Genomic DNA, 14,221 nt, shown 5'->3' with positions numbered 1-14,221 from the left:
TGTTTAAGTTGTTGCTGGACACATGGGAAGATCAATCACATTGCTAAACAGAAAGAAACTACCCCGTCCTCAGCCAAATCCCTTCAACCTTTATACAGACTCCGTACCTGACCCTCTTTGCAGACCTACCTAGGCAAAGCATCTTTTCTTGCTTCCAGCCTCATTCTGTATGCAGGTTCCCCTAATCAGCGTGTCAGCTTGATCACCCTGGCATTTAGGGCTTCTTTGGAATCCACCGGGTTCTATTTCAGAAAGGCTTAGGGCAATCCCTTGAGGGAACTCCACTTTTAGCATGACTTCAGCCTCTGGGTTCAGCCAGATAGAACACCAGTCTAGACATACAATTCCCTCTCTGTCTCTTTGCAGCCACCTTCTGTACACCTTTCTCCTCGTAATCACTGTCCTGATTTCTATCACTGTAGATTGGTTTTGCCTGTCCTAGAACACAAATGTTGTGGCATGTACTCTTTTGTGTCCTACTTCCTTTGCTGTCTGTGACCCATTCACAGTGTCTTCTGTATCTGTGGTCTATTCTTTTTTATTACTGGCCAGTTGTCCATTGTATGATTTTATGCATTCCCATGTTTATGGAATATTCAGGAACACGTGTTTTTTTTTTCTTCAAATTTTCATGTCTCTTGGTAAATATCTAGAAATGGATTTCTTATGACAAGTATACATTTAATTCATAAGGAGCAGAAGCCAGCAGGTGGTGTGGTGGTTAAGGCACTAGGCTCCTACATGGTCGACCACAGTTTGAGTCCTAGACCTGGTGACTTGCTTTCTCACTTTCTGTCTCTCTGTCTCTCTTTGGTCAAATTTAAAAGTAATAATAATAAGTAAAATAAAAATAAAATAAGTCTTTAAAAAAATGTTAAGGAACAGCCAAACTTTTCAAAGTGGCTGCGCTATTTCATGCTCGAGCAGTATTGCATGTACGTCCAGCTGCCCTGTTCACCAGCATGTGGTATGGCTGTTTTTACTAATTGTAATTATACTAGCGAGAGGAATGCCACACCAAGGTTTAGTCTTGGTCACCTCTAGTTTTTTTAAGTGGTCTGAAACAAGCAATCATTTAGGAATAAAATATTTAAAAAGTTAATGTTGATGGCATAACATCTATAAAGGGAGTTTTGTATATCACAATCTTAGTTTTGACAAAAAACCTTTTTATTAATTTAGTAAATGCTAGAGAATGTGAGAGAGGGAGGGAGAGGGAGAGGGAGAGAGACTCTCAACAGGGTCTTTCCATGCCACTTTCCCCAGCTTTCCAGCCACTCAGGATCCCGCGTGCACGCCTGGAGTGTTTTATAGTCCAACCCACATGGCTTCTGGCTTTGCAGGTTATTTCTGTCACTGCTGCACCACAGCAGCTGGGGCTCAGGCAGAAATGAACTGGTGCTATTGGGCCAGCAGAAGGAGCAGTGGTTAAGGCTCTGAACTCTCACATGGCTGACCGTGGTTCGAGTCCTGGATACGGTGGCTTGGAAATTATACAGGGCCTGTGTACATGCATGCCCAAAATCCCAAAAGAAGAATGGAGGGCAATGGATTGCAGCATGGCCATCTCCTCTGAGAGGCGATTTCTCACTTTCCCTCTCACTGTCTCTCTACAAGTGCACATGCCCTTTGGCAAAGATCTTAAAAAAAAAAAAAAGCAATAAGCTAATTCTGTGCTAGAGTGATAATAGACAGTGCCTTTTTATACTTTCAGGATTCGTTTTGAAGGTTAGTGACTTCTGAGCCATTTAGAGAGTGGGTGCACATGTAGGCCATGCCTCTTCTCAGGACACAGAGGAGCATAGCATATTTCTCCTTCTCATCAGTGGTCGACCACTCACCTATCGGGGTCCCTTGCCAGGAACCAGTGGACAGGATGGCCAACAGCTCTTCCTCACTGGCAAGGCGTGGGCCCTGGATGGCGGTGGCAGGGCACTGGCTCCAGTCCCAGTTCATTCCCTGGGGCTCACTCCTGGTAGTTTTTCTTTTTTTTTTTCTTTTTTCTTCTTTTTTTTGGGGAGAGGTTTGTGCTATAGGGCACATGCGCTTTCGAGAAAAACAGAGAGAGGTAGAGAGACAGAAAGTGAGAAATCACCCTCCAGGGGGATGACCATGTGCCAATCCCTTCTCCTCCATTCTCCTCTCAGGATCTTGGGCACACACACACATGCGCCTGGCTTGAGTTTAAGCCACTGGGTCTGGGATTTGAGCCACAGTCGACTACATGGGAGTCCAGCGACATAGCCTTTACTCCAACTGCTGGTCCCAACTCCTGGTAGTTTCTGAATGCTCCCTCTGCCCTGTCCATCTGGACAGTTTGGATTGGTTCCCCGTGTCTCCAGGCTCTATCTCCCCTCTCTAAACATTTCCAAAGCTCCTTAACTTTAAGACCAGAGAAAATGATGTACCCCGGAGGGTGAAAAGCAAGTGGTGGTAGCGATCACTAGGTGTTTACCCAATTCCCATTCTCACATTCTTTTATAGTAATTGAACCCAATTTCCCCCTAGGCTCATTTTCACCTTTCTTTGAAACTAGAAATGGCTATAAGTCTAGATTCTGGGTCAATGGAAGTCTTGAATGTAACTTTCAGGAAGACTGCTTCTCTCCTCTTCTTCTTTTTTATTTTTTTAAGTTAATTTATTTCTCCCATAAATGAGACAGAGAAGCAGAGTGAGAAGCATCCCCAAGGTTTTTACACCATAATCCGGCCCCAGCTTCACCTAGTCCAGATCATGGGGCACATGTGCAGTCAGTATGTACAGGGAGTTGTCAGGATGGGAATATAGGATGTTCCCATATGGGGCCCGTATTGTAAAATATTGCATTACTGCTGTCACCAGCTGGCTTTAGGAAGCCTTCTTTTCCTCCTTCTTCTTGTTCTCCTTTTTCTCCTTCTCCTCCTCTTTTTTTTTTTTTTTTTACATTGCCAGAGGGTGTGTGTACTCACCAGAAAGAGACAGAGATGCAGAAAGAGCAAGCACTCCTTAATGGGATGTGGTCATGCTACAATCCTTTCTCTTCCATTTCTTGATCCTCTCTAGATTTGGGCATGCATGAGCATGCACCTGGCATGTTTTTCCAGCTGCCAAGGTTGGTATTCAAACTGCAATCAGCCATGTAGGATTTGGCTCCCTTAACCACTAGGCCACTAGGCCCTTTGAAAGGCTTCTTGAAGGTGGTGGCTCACTGGCAACCATCACCCTCGTCTTCCCCCTTCTACCAACTGAAATGTGAACATGGTTGCTGAAATTCCAAAGGCAACCTTGGATTATGAGGTGAACCTGATAGTGAAACTGGAGCGGAGAATGGGAACTACTTTCTGAACATTTTTTTATGTGAAGCAATATATCTTTGTAACTTTATGCCATATTTTAAGTTTTCTATCATATGTCATCAAATTCAGTCTTTATATATATGAAATTTCATACCTGGTACAAGTAATAGAGTCTAAAATGTGACTGGTTGTGAATTATTCCAAATCTATTATTTAGGGCTTAAACTTTTTTTTACCAAGAGTTTTTAGAAACCTACATTTCCTTAACTTTAAGTTTTTGAAACACAGTGTTCAAAAATTGACTCTGCTGCAGTGAAGGTAGAATGTTCTTGCTGCTTGTACTGAGGGAACTGTACAAGAAAATACAGGAGAAAAGACATATTAGCATTTTAAAGTATCATCCCACATAATATCAAGTAGATAAACATTTCTTGGACTAGGTGTAGAGAAACATTGCCTTAGCACATCCTTACTTTGTTTCCATGTTTCAAATAAAGCACAACTCAATTTGGCATGCTTTTGTTTTCATTACCATAATTTTTCTGTTTCCTAGGATTATTAATAATAATTATTCAAAATTTGCATGGTGCTGATAGTCAATAGACTTAGAATGAGAATAAACTTTTGGTCTGAATTCTACAGGTATAAGCTCTTAGGAAAATAATATCCTGAGCAAAACGTCTATTATGGTCCAGTGACATAGCCACTATGCCAACTGCTGGTCCCATATTGGGTGTTTTAAGCGACTAAAGGGCACTTTTCGTTTTGGAATAAGCATTCTGTGTGTCATAGCATCATATGTTTATTTTTCAAAATTTAATTAAAAGTACTTCACTGTTAGAGGAATGAACATCCAATAAAAACCTCCTTTTGAGCTACATTTGTATATTTCATTTTAGCGAGAAAAATAGAATCTGAGACTTAGAAAGAAAGAGAGCTTTAGAAGAATGAAATCTGAAACTTAGCAGAAACTTGGAGATTTTTAAATCTAACTTTCCACCAAGTGCAGTAATTTTTTTAAAAATTACAATTGTAGATGTCCCACTTCTGCTTGGAAACCTCCAGAGATTAGAACCACCCCCGCGAGGCAGCTGCTATTGTCACTGGACAGCACAGCAGTCAGTTTTTTCTTGCATTGAATAAAAACTCTACTTTTCTTAAATTCTAGCTTTTATCCTAGTTCTGGCCTCTGGAGCAATATAGAATTAGTATACTCTCCTCTTCATGACAGCCCTTCAAATATTTGAAAGTAGATATTATGCTTTTCCTTATTTTTCACTTTCCCAGTTGCTTGAATAATTTATCAAAAATTATAGCTTCTCCCATTCACCTGGACATTTGCCTTTCATTGCATACTAATTGGTCAATGTGCCTCTTAAAATGCGGCATCCAGAATGAACTGTATGTTACAGACATGGTTTAACTAGCCAGAAATGCAATAGAACTGTCATAGGTAGTGATCTGTGGGTAATAATTTCTCAGGGAAACCTCATCCTTCAGATGGACTGAGTTCCTTTCAAAAAGGGGGCTTGCATGGGAATACTTGGTAAGCTACAAAGTGCTTTCTAAATGATATGAAAGGTTCTATCCTATTTTAGAACTTTAATATACAACCAATAATCGAAGAATATGTTTTTTCACACCTTCCTATACAGCATTTTACACAATGCTGATTACAACCTTTGTCTTTTCTGAGTTAGCAGGAAAAAAAAAAAAAGACAAAAAGAATCATAGTCTTTCCTTGAGTAAAGTATAGAAACAATGTCAGCCATTATGTCAAGGTACTAGGAATTTTCTGAATTGAACAAATTTTGAAAGGTTAGTGGTTTTTGGAACATGGCTTATTTGAAGCAAATGATAAATGCCATTTTAAAGTCTGTACATACTTGAACGTGACAATAGCAGACTCGCCTGTTGACAAGACATTTTAATGCATAGAGCCATTTTCCCACTCAAATTAGAGTTTCAATATGCAATCTTTATTTCTTCCATTTAAAAATAGACTTTTAAGCTTTTCTGATTTTAACTAACTTGAAAGGAAATGGAACATGACCCAAATGTTGTTTAATATTGTCATCTAACCACTAAATTATTCTGTTTCTTCTTGAGTATCAATTACATGTCAAAGACTTAAAAAAGATATTACAAAGAAAAAGAAGGGTCAGGGTCAGCAGGTAACTAAGTGGCTAAGGTGCTGGATTCCCATGTGGCTGGCCATGGTTCAAGCCCTAGACCTAGTGGCTTAAAAATAATGCCAGTCATGTGTTCATGCATGCCCAAGATCCTGAGAGGAGAATGCAGGAGAAGGGATCGAAGCATGGCCACTCCCACTGGGGAGTGATTTCTCACTTTCTCTCTGACTCTCTCTGGCAAGTGCACATGTCCTATGACAGGACCCTAAAAAACAAACCAAATAAATCAATAGATAAAAATAAACTGTCTTTGTGCTGGCAGGTGGCATGGTGATTAAGAGTGCTGAATTCCCACATGGCAGACCATGGTTCAAGTCCTGGACCTGGAGGCTTACTTTCTCATTTCCCTTTCTCTCTCTCTCTCTGTCTCTCTCTAGTCAAAATTTAAAAATGATAATAACAACAAATGGAATTAAATAAATAAATAAATATTTTAAAATGAATAAATAAATAAATAAACTGTCTATTTTTCTTAATTAACTCTAGAAGAGCATTTTGGAAAAAAAAAACAACCTTTTTTCTGAATGTGCTTAGCATGAGTTTATACTTCATGAAAGATGAAGGATTCTAATGTTCTAATAGTAGGTTGTCATTGGTCAATATAACCGTGAATATAAATGAGTATAAATATAATTGTGAAATCTGAGAGGGCTTTAAAAAGTTTGTGGAAAATGCATATTATGAAAAAATTATGCATAGATTTTAAAAGTTTTGAACCAAAATAAGCTCACATGTTCCAGTTTTAAAGTCCTCTTTAATAAGTGTGAGACCCAAATGGGATAATGATAATGATGAGAACCTAACACAGTCCCTGGCACATAGTAGGCTCATCCTTAGTATTTGCCATACAAATACTGCACATGAGCATAGTATTACTCATTATCTTGGTGGGGAAGTTACGTCCAGATTGTGCTGTATTTTAAAACTGTGTATTGAACTGGCAGGTGGCATGGTGATTAGGGCGTTGTACTTACCGCATGGCTGACCACAGTTTGAGTCCCAGATCTGGTGGCTTGCTTTCTCACTTTCCTCTCTCTCACTCTTCTCTGATCAAATAAAATAAATAAATAAATAAGGCTACATAAAGTAATAATAATTATAAAAAATATCTTTTTTGTAAGATCATTATTTCTTGGTCAAAAGAAGTTACTATATCTTCTCTTTTTAAAATAATTATTTTATGTAACTTTATTTGTTTACTTTAATTGGACCAGAGAGGGACAGAGAGAGAGAGTGAGAAAGCAAGTTGCCAGGTCTGGGACTCGAACCACAGTTGGCCACATGGGAGTCCAGTGCCCACCATGCCACCTCCATCTCCCAGAAATTACTATATTTTCTAAAACATGACATATGTTGGTGGTTATAGTTTGATTTGTAATGTCAAATACTAAAGAGCATAAATTATTTAAAGATACATAAATAGTTATAATAAAAAACAGATGTTTAGTACTGTCTACACTGGAAAGAAATTCACTAAAGAAAACTCTGTAAATCATTTCCAGAATTATAGTATTCTGATATTTATCTAGAAAAATAAGAATAAGTTAGAATTATGAAGAATCATTCATTTGTTGAAATTTTTTTATTTTTTAAAATTTACTTTTAAAAATTATTTTATTTAACTTTATTTTATTTTATTTTATATTTTAATTTGACCAGATAAGGACAGTGAGAGAGAGAGTGAGAGAGATGAAAAGTGAGAAAGCAAGCTGCCAGGTCCAGGACTTGAACCATGGTCAGCATGTGGGAGTCCAGTGCCCTTAACTAACTTGCCATCTGCTGGCCCCTACAATTTACTTTTTAAAAGATTTTGCCAGAAGGTAAAGGCACTCACCAGAGAGAGAGACAGAGAGAAAGAGAGAGAAAAAAGTAAGAAAGTGATCTTCCATGGAGAATGGTCACACGCAATCCTTCTCATCCATTTCTCCTTCATTTTGGTATTTTAGGCACACACACACATATGCCAGGTGTTTTTCAAGTCCAGAACTGTGTGGTCTGCCATGTGGGATCCAGACGCCCTATCACCATGCCATAGGCTGGTCCTCTACCACTTTTATTTTCAAAATTGATCAATTTAACTTTTTTTCTTGTTACAAATTTTGGCAACTGGGACTATGTAAATCAGAGGTTGCCTTTTAAAATTAGATTTGGAGTCACATAATTTAAATGTACACAAGTAGGTCTAGAATTTCCCTATTAGACTTACTTTGGTTTTAGCAGTTTTTTTTTTTTAATCATTATGCAATCACTTAAACATTTTTAGAGAAAGACTACTTTTTTTCATGTGTTGTAAACTTAATCTTATTTGGTTAATCATACAACTTATAGTCATATACAGACTGAAGAAATATAAATATTCTAATAGCATCTAGTGGTTATTGTCTTTGGCTATATAGATGTGCGGGCTTTTATATCAATATTAGTTAGTGTTTTTTAAACTTCATAGTATTCTCTTCCAGCAAAGAACTGTCTCTTTTCTAAGACAGGAAAAAAAAATCCTTGCTTATAAAATGAGCCCATTTTGCATATTAATTAGGAGGTCTTTGAACTCTAAGAATAAAATCTGTTAATGCTTTGGGTATAAAACAATTATGCATTCAAGAACTTTAATTTTATGCTAATAATGAAACAAGCTTTACATTTTTCTTCGTTTTGTTTGTATTTCCTAAAGATAATTTAATGCAAATAAATCCATCCATATATTGCATAGAGCATGTCGGATGGTTTCCCTATAGTTAAGATTGTATCAGCATTCCCATTATAAATCTCTATTACCCATGGTTTATAATTTAATTGAAAAAACTCACTGCAGGCAGAAATTCAACACTTAGCGTTTCAGGCTAAAAGCAATATTTCTCTTTTAAAAATAGCCTCTTCTATTTAATTTCATAGTTAATGAAAATGTAAGAAGGATCATCCTGGAGCTGATTTTGAACAAAGCTAAACAGATCATTGTCTATAACTAAAATAATTTCTACATAAAAGTAGTTGATATCTTATCATTGGCCTAATACTACAACATTTAACCAGATAAGAAAAGACCACAATGAAATCTGTTTATTCTTCCTCCACACACAAAAAAAATACACAAGAACTAGAAAATTCTGTATGAGCAGACACCTATTAAATGTTGACAATATTATCTGAGGATGTTTGTTTTAGTTTGATTTCAAAGTGCTCACTTTTTCAGTAGATCTGTATTAACGCTATAAAATCTGTGTTTTTTTTTTTTTTTTTTTTTTTTTTTTTTTTTTTGTCAAACTGAGATAGGAAGAGGGCTAAGGTTGGGAGATGCACGCTCTGAAACTCTCTGCTTTATCTGCCATATAAATCTTCATCTTAAGTTTATGCTTCAACTACCTTGACAAGATTCAGGGGTTAATTAACAGGCATAGCAGTTTCAGCTGGCTTACATGGTAGAATTGAGAAAATCAGTTTTTAGACACATGGTGGTTTTGTCATCAGCTTTTGAATCCAAATCCTGTAGTGTAGAAAGGTTAACCTGCCAGGTAATATGCAATCTCCAATCAAGACTTCACCAGAGTTTTATCAAGCTCAGTGAGACAAAGAAAATGTGAGAGAGTTAGAATAAGATAGACTGTATTTCTCTCACCCAGCAACCTTTTCCTATTTAATTCTTACGTGTAATTCTGTATATAAAATATGTGTCATGATTTTTTTTTTTTTAACCCTAAATAGTCATCAAAAACTTGCTTAAAAATGGTCTGGCTCTATCTGTGAAATTAATTGTGTTTCTAAATCAGTTGCCTTTGAGACCCTAAGGAAAATTAAGGTCAATAATACAATCTCATGTATCTTACAAAACTTTGCTGTTTACAAAGGGCTTTAACACACTTAATATACACAGCCACTCAGATAATGGAGAAAGTGGAAGTTGAGAGATCATGAAACTTTTTTTGAGGTCACTCAGCTAATAAGTGGCAGTGGACACTCACATTCTGTTTTGACTAGTGCTCCTTCTGTAACCCAGGGCTCCTTAGATCTTTTGGGAAACTCTTATTTTGTATTTTGAGCAACGGAAGCTAGTGATACCATCTTTATTACTGCTGCTATCACAAAATATCTTAGACTGGGTAATTTACAAATAATAGAAATTGATTTCTACAGTTCTGGAGGTTATGAAGTCCAAGATCAAGGTACCAGTAGATTGGGGTCTGGTGAGAGCTTGCTCTCTGCTTCCAAGATGATGCCTTTTTGCTGTGTCTTCACATGGCGGAAGAGACTGAAAGGCAAGGTAGCTCTCAGAAACCTCTTTTCTAGGGACATTAATCTCATTCATGGGGGCAGAGCTGTCATGATATAATCAACTCCCCAAAGGCCCCACCTCTCATTACCAACGCAATGGGAAAAGAGTTTCAGAATGAAGTTCAATTTTAAAATACTCCATATTAGTTTAGATTTATAAGTAAATAATTTAGAGTTTGACAAGACTTATATATATCTAAGCTATGCAAGAAGTCATTAACAAAATGAAAGAAAGTCATAGATTTACTGTTTCACCTCTCTAATTTCTTTTTTCCCACTCTTTTAAAGGCTTTGCCATAAGGCGGATACTCTCCAGAAAGAGACAGTGAGAGAGGAAAGTCAGAAATCACCTCCCAGTGGGGGATGGCCATGCCACAATCCTTTCTCCTCCATTCTCCCCTCAGGATTTTGGGTATGCTTGCACACACATGCGCTTGGTGTGATTTTCAAGCTGCCTGGTCCAGGACTGGAACCATGGTTGGTCTTCTAGGAATCCAGCATTTTTACCAATATACCACCTGCTGGCCCTCTCCATTTCTATGATTAAAAACTATTCTTGGGGGGGCCAGCAAGTAGCATGGTAGTTAAAGTGCTGGACACTTCCACATGGCCGACCATGGTTCAAGTCCTGGACCTGGTAGCTTGCTTTCTCACTTTCCTTCTCTCTCTCTCTCTCTCTGGTCAAATTAAAATAAATGAATGAAAAAATAAAATAAAATAAATAATTTTAAAAATTATTCTTGGGACTAGTAGATGGCATAATTGTTACGTCGCTAGACTCCCATACGGTCAATCGTGGTTTGAGTCCTGGATCCTAAGGCTTGAAACTCATATTGGTTGCATGTGTGTTGTAGCCAAAATTCTGAGAGGAGACTAGAGGAGGGATTGTGACATGGCCATCCTCTCTGAGGGGGTGATTTTTTGCTTTTTGTTTCTCTGTCCTTCCTTCCAGTGAATGCATGCACCTGATAGCAAAAATCTCTGAAAAAAAAATATTCTTAATGTTGATATTTTGATTAAATCAGAAAACTTTCCTTAAATATAAAGGGTATGGGAAATAACTATGTGAATATATGTGATTTTTTTAGTCTTAAGAGTTTTTTTTTGGGGGGGGGCTAGTGGATGGCGTGGTGGTTAAAGGCACTGAATTTCCACATGGTCGACTGCGGTTTGAATCCTGGACCTGGCGGCTTGCTTTCTCCCTTTCCCTTTCTCTTTCTGTCTATCTCTGGTCAAATTAAAAAATAATAATAGTAACAAATAGAATTAAATAAATAATTTTAAAAAAGAGTGTTTTAGAAATAGTAAATAATCACTTTCCAAGGATGGTACTGGTAGTACTGTATAATGAAATAAGGAATACACTAGAAAACCCTCTTTGGTTGCTTTGAATTTGGAAGTTCAATTTTTCTGTGTTTAGTTAAAAATAGGCCATTTTCTGATATTTACAAGCTAACATGAACTTTTATAGTTTCCACTGTAGGAATTTTTTTTTTTTGGACAGGTTTTTGCTACAGGGCATGTGCGCTTGCCAGAAAGACAGAGGGAGACAGAGAGACAGAAAGTGAGAAATCACCCCCCGGGGGGATGGCCATACTGCAATCCCTTCTTCTCCATTATCCTCTCGGGATCTTGGGCATGCATGCACACACACCTGGTGTGAGTTTAAGCCACTGTGTCCAGGACTTGAACTGTAGTCAACTACATGGGAGTCCAGCAATATAGTCATTATGCCAACTGCTGGTCTCTCCATTGTAAGAATTTTAATGTCATTACTAACTCCTAGCATTTTTATGTATGTATGTGTGTGTGCATATGTGTGTGGTATAGCCAGAGAGAGAGAGACAGAGAGACAGAAAGGAGAAAGCTCCCTGTGGGGAATGGTCACACCGCCATCCCTTGTCCTCCATCTCTCTCCTTTTGTGATTTTGGACATGCATGCATTAAGTTCCCCATATGTTTTTCAAGCCTCTGTGTCTGAGACTTGAACCACTCAGTTAACCATGTGTGATATGGCTGCCTTTACCACCATGGAGCTGGCCTAGTAATTTTAGAATGTAATACAGAGTTTATTTCTAAAAATGTATGCCCTCAGAAGTTTTTGTGACTCACTAGGTATTATGAATGATTATGATGCTCATTCCAGGCATTCGATTCAGTGACAGTCAATACCCTGTGTCCGCCTACTTTGTCCTGAGCAGGTGTTATAATTTGGTGTAGTTTTTACATCTTCTATCTCTCTTTGTTACTTCAAGGTGAACTTACTCATCCTCTTCTATTTTCTTACACTGAAATACTCTTGCTAGGACTACCAGAGACTTCCTAATTGCAGCATTCAATGGATACTTTTTAGACAGTACAGATTGAAAATCCCTTATCTGAAATGCTTGGGCCCAACAGTGTTTTGGATTTGGGATCTTTTTGGATTTTTGGAGTTTTGCAGTTTTTAGTTTATTTTTATAAACAATACATAAGGAGAAATCTTCATGTCGAGACCCAAGTCCCAATATGAAATTCATTTGTGTTTTCTATATACTTATACAAACAACCTGAAGATAATTGTATACAGTATTTTTATATCACAACATTTTGATTGTGACCTGTCATGTGAGGTCAGGTGTGGAATTTTTCACTTGTGGTATCTTCTTGATGCTCAAAAGACATCAGAGTCTAGAGCATTCCAGATTTCAGATGTTCAGATTATGGATGCTGTCTGCATTGATTCTCCTGGCTCTCCTTGCGGGTTGCTGAGGGTTCCCTGCCTCCCTTGGTAGTTGAGTCTCTCTCTGTTCAGCCTTGTCCCTTTGCTAATAGCCTTGGGGACAACACTATCCTTTGTAGGTTCCCTCCACCCTGCCCTTGAATAATCCTTTCATTAAATGCTCTTTAAATTGCCCACATTGAGAGTGCTCTTTGATTTCTGTCTGGGCTTTGAGTAATACTACTTGTATAAGAGTGTCTTTTCCTTCCACATTTCATGTCAAGATCCCATATTACCCATGTTTTTAATCATTTCAATTCTCATAAGGGGAAAATGGCATCTTGTTTTAATTTATATTTTTTTGATTATTATCGAGTTTGAACATCTGTTCATATGTTAATTGGCTATTTGCATATTCCTGTTAATTGCTTGTTAATATTCTTTGCGCATTTTTCTTTTGGATGATCTCTCTTTCTCTTTTAATTTCTATTGTGAGTGGAATATTTTTTCTTATTATATTTTCCAACTGATTGTTGTTGTGCTCAATGAGAATTATTGATAGGTTTTGTATTTGGCTATAGTCATCTGAACTCTCTGCTGATTCTCTCAGATTTTCTACTATTATTTGCGAAGGACGATAATGCTAGTACCTCCTTTCTACTTTATGCCACACTTCCTTGCCTAGTCTTAGGTGTTGCTAGACCCTCCAGAATACTGCTGGACGATAGGGGTGGAGGCAGAATCTTTGTCTCTTTCCTGCCTCTCACTCAGCTTTTTAGGAAGCATATTACACAGAAGGTTACCTCAGAGCTACCCTTGGGAAAAGTGCAGACTGGTGGGGAAGCCCCCCCGATGCCCCACACACACTCTGGAGGAACCTCAGCACACACAAACATGTGAAAGGCTCTGTGGTCATGTTTTTGTTTGTTTGTCCTTTCCTAATATAACTCTGGTATGGATTTTATACAGTACATTATCACTCCATAATTTGCATAGGTCCTAGAAGGCAAAAAAAAAAGAAGTTTTATACTAGAATAGCTAAATCACTGTGGTTTTCTGCAGAAACTCTGACTGAATTACTCCAAAGTTTATTATGCCTCTTCTCAGTGCTTAGTACTGTAGAAACTAAGCCACTCTATTTTGTATTTAAGGGGTCATGCGGTTCATCCACCATCCTGGCATGTTTTGCCTGCCAAAGAAAAAAATTGAGATTAAAAAACGAATGTAAATGAAAGTATGGAATTTAGGAAACAATGCCGTTCTTGCCTCCTCATTTTTTTCTGTTTCATATACTCATGCTTGTGCATATTGTCAACAGAAAATAAGAACAATGCCGTTCTTGCCTCCTCATTTTTTTCTCTGTTTCATATCTTCATGCTTGTGCATATTGTCGACAGAAAATAAGAAACCCTGTAAAAAATAATAATTAATGTGGTTTATTTCGAAGGAGAATGAGTGACCTAGATCAGAGAGGAGGCAAAACATGCCTTTCTCTCCAGGTGATCAGGTACAGGGGTTCCTTTGATTTGATTTTGAAAGTGAGAGACAGAGTTTGGAATTTAGTGAAGTTTTCCCATTGGTCTGGCCCAAGAAGGTGAGACATGTTGGGAGAGGGGGCTTGTAGGTTATAGGTGGGCTTACAACTTTTGAGGTGGTGATTAGAAAAAGAAGGTTGCTGAGATCAGAAATGAATGCACTTTAAGAGCAATAAAGAGGCTTAATATGCATCACAGAGATACTCCAATACTGTGCCAGGGCAGGATGGAGGAGGAATCCTGTTACTCATG

This window comes from Tupaia chinensis, unplaced genomic scaffold, assembly GCF_000334495.1.
Source record: "Tupaia chinensis unplaced genomic scaffold, TupChi_1.0 Scaffold144016_1, whole genome shotgun sequence".
Classification (NCBI taxonomy): domain Eukaryota; kingdom Metazoa; phylum Chordata; class Mammalia; order Scandentia; family Tupaiidae; genus Tupaia; species Tupaia belangeri.
Note: the sequence above shows the minus strand (reverse complement) of the source record.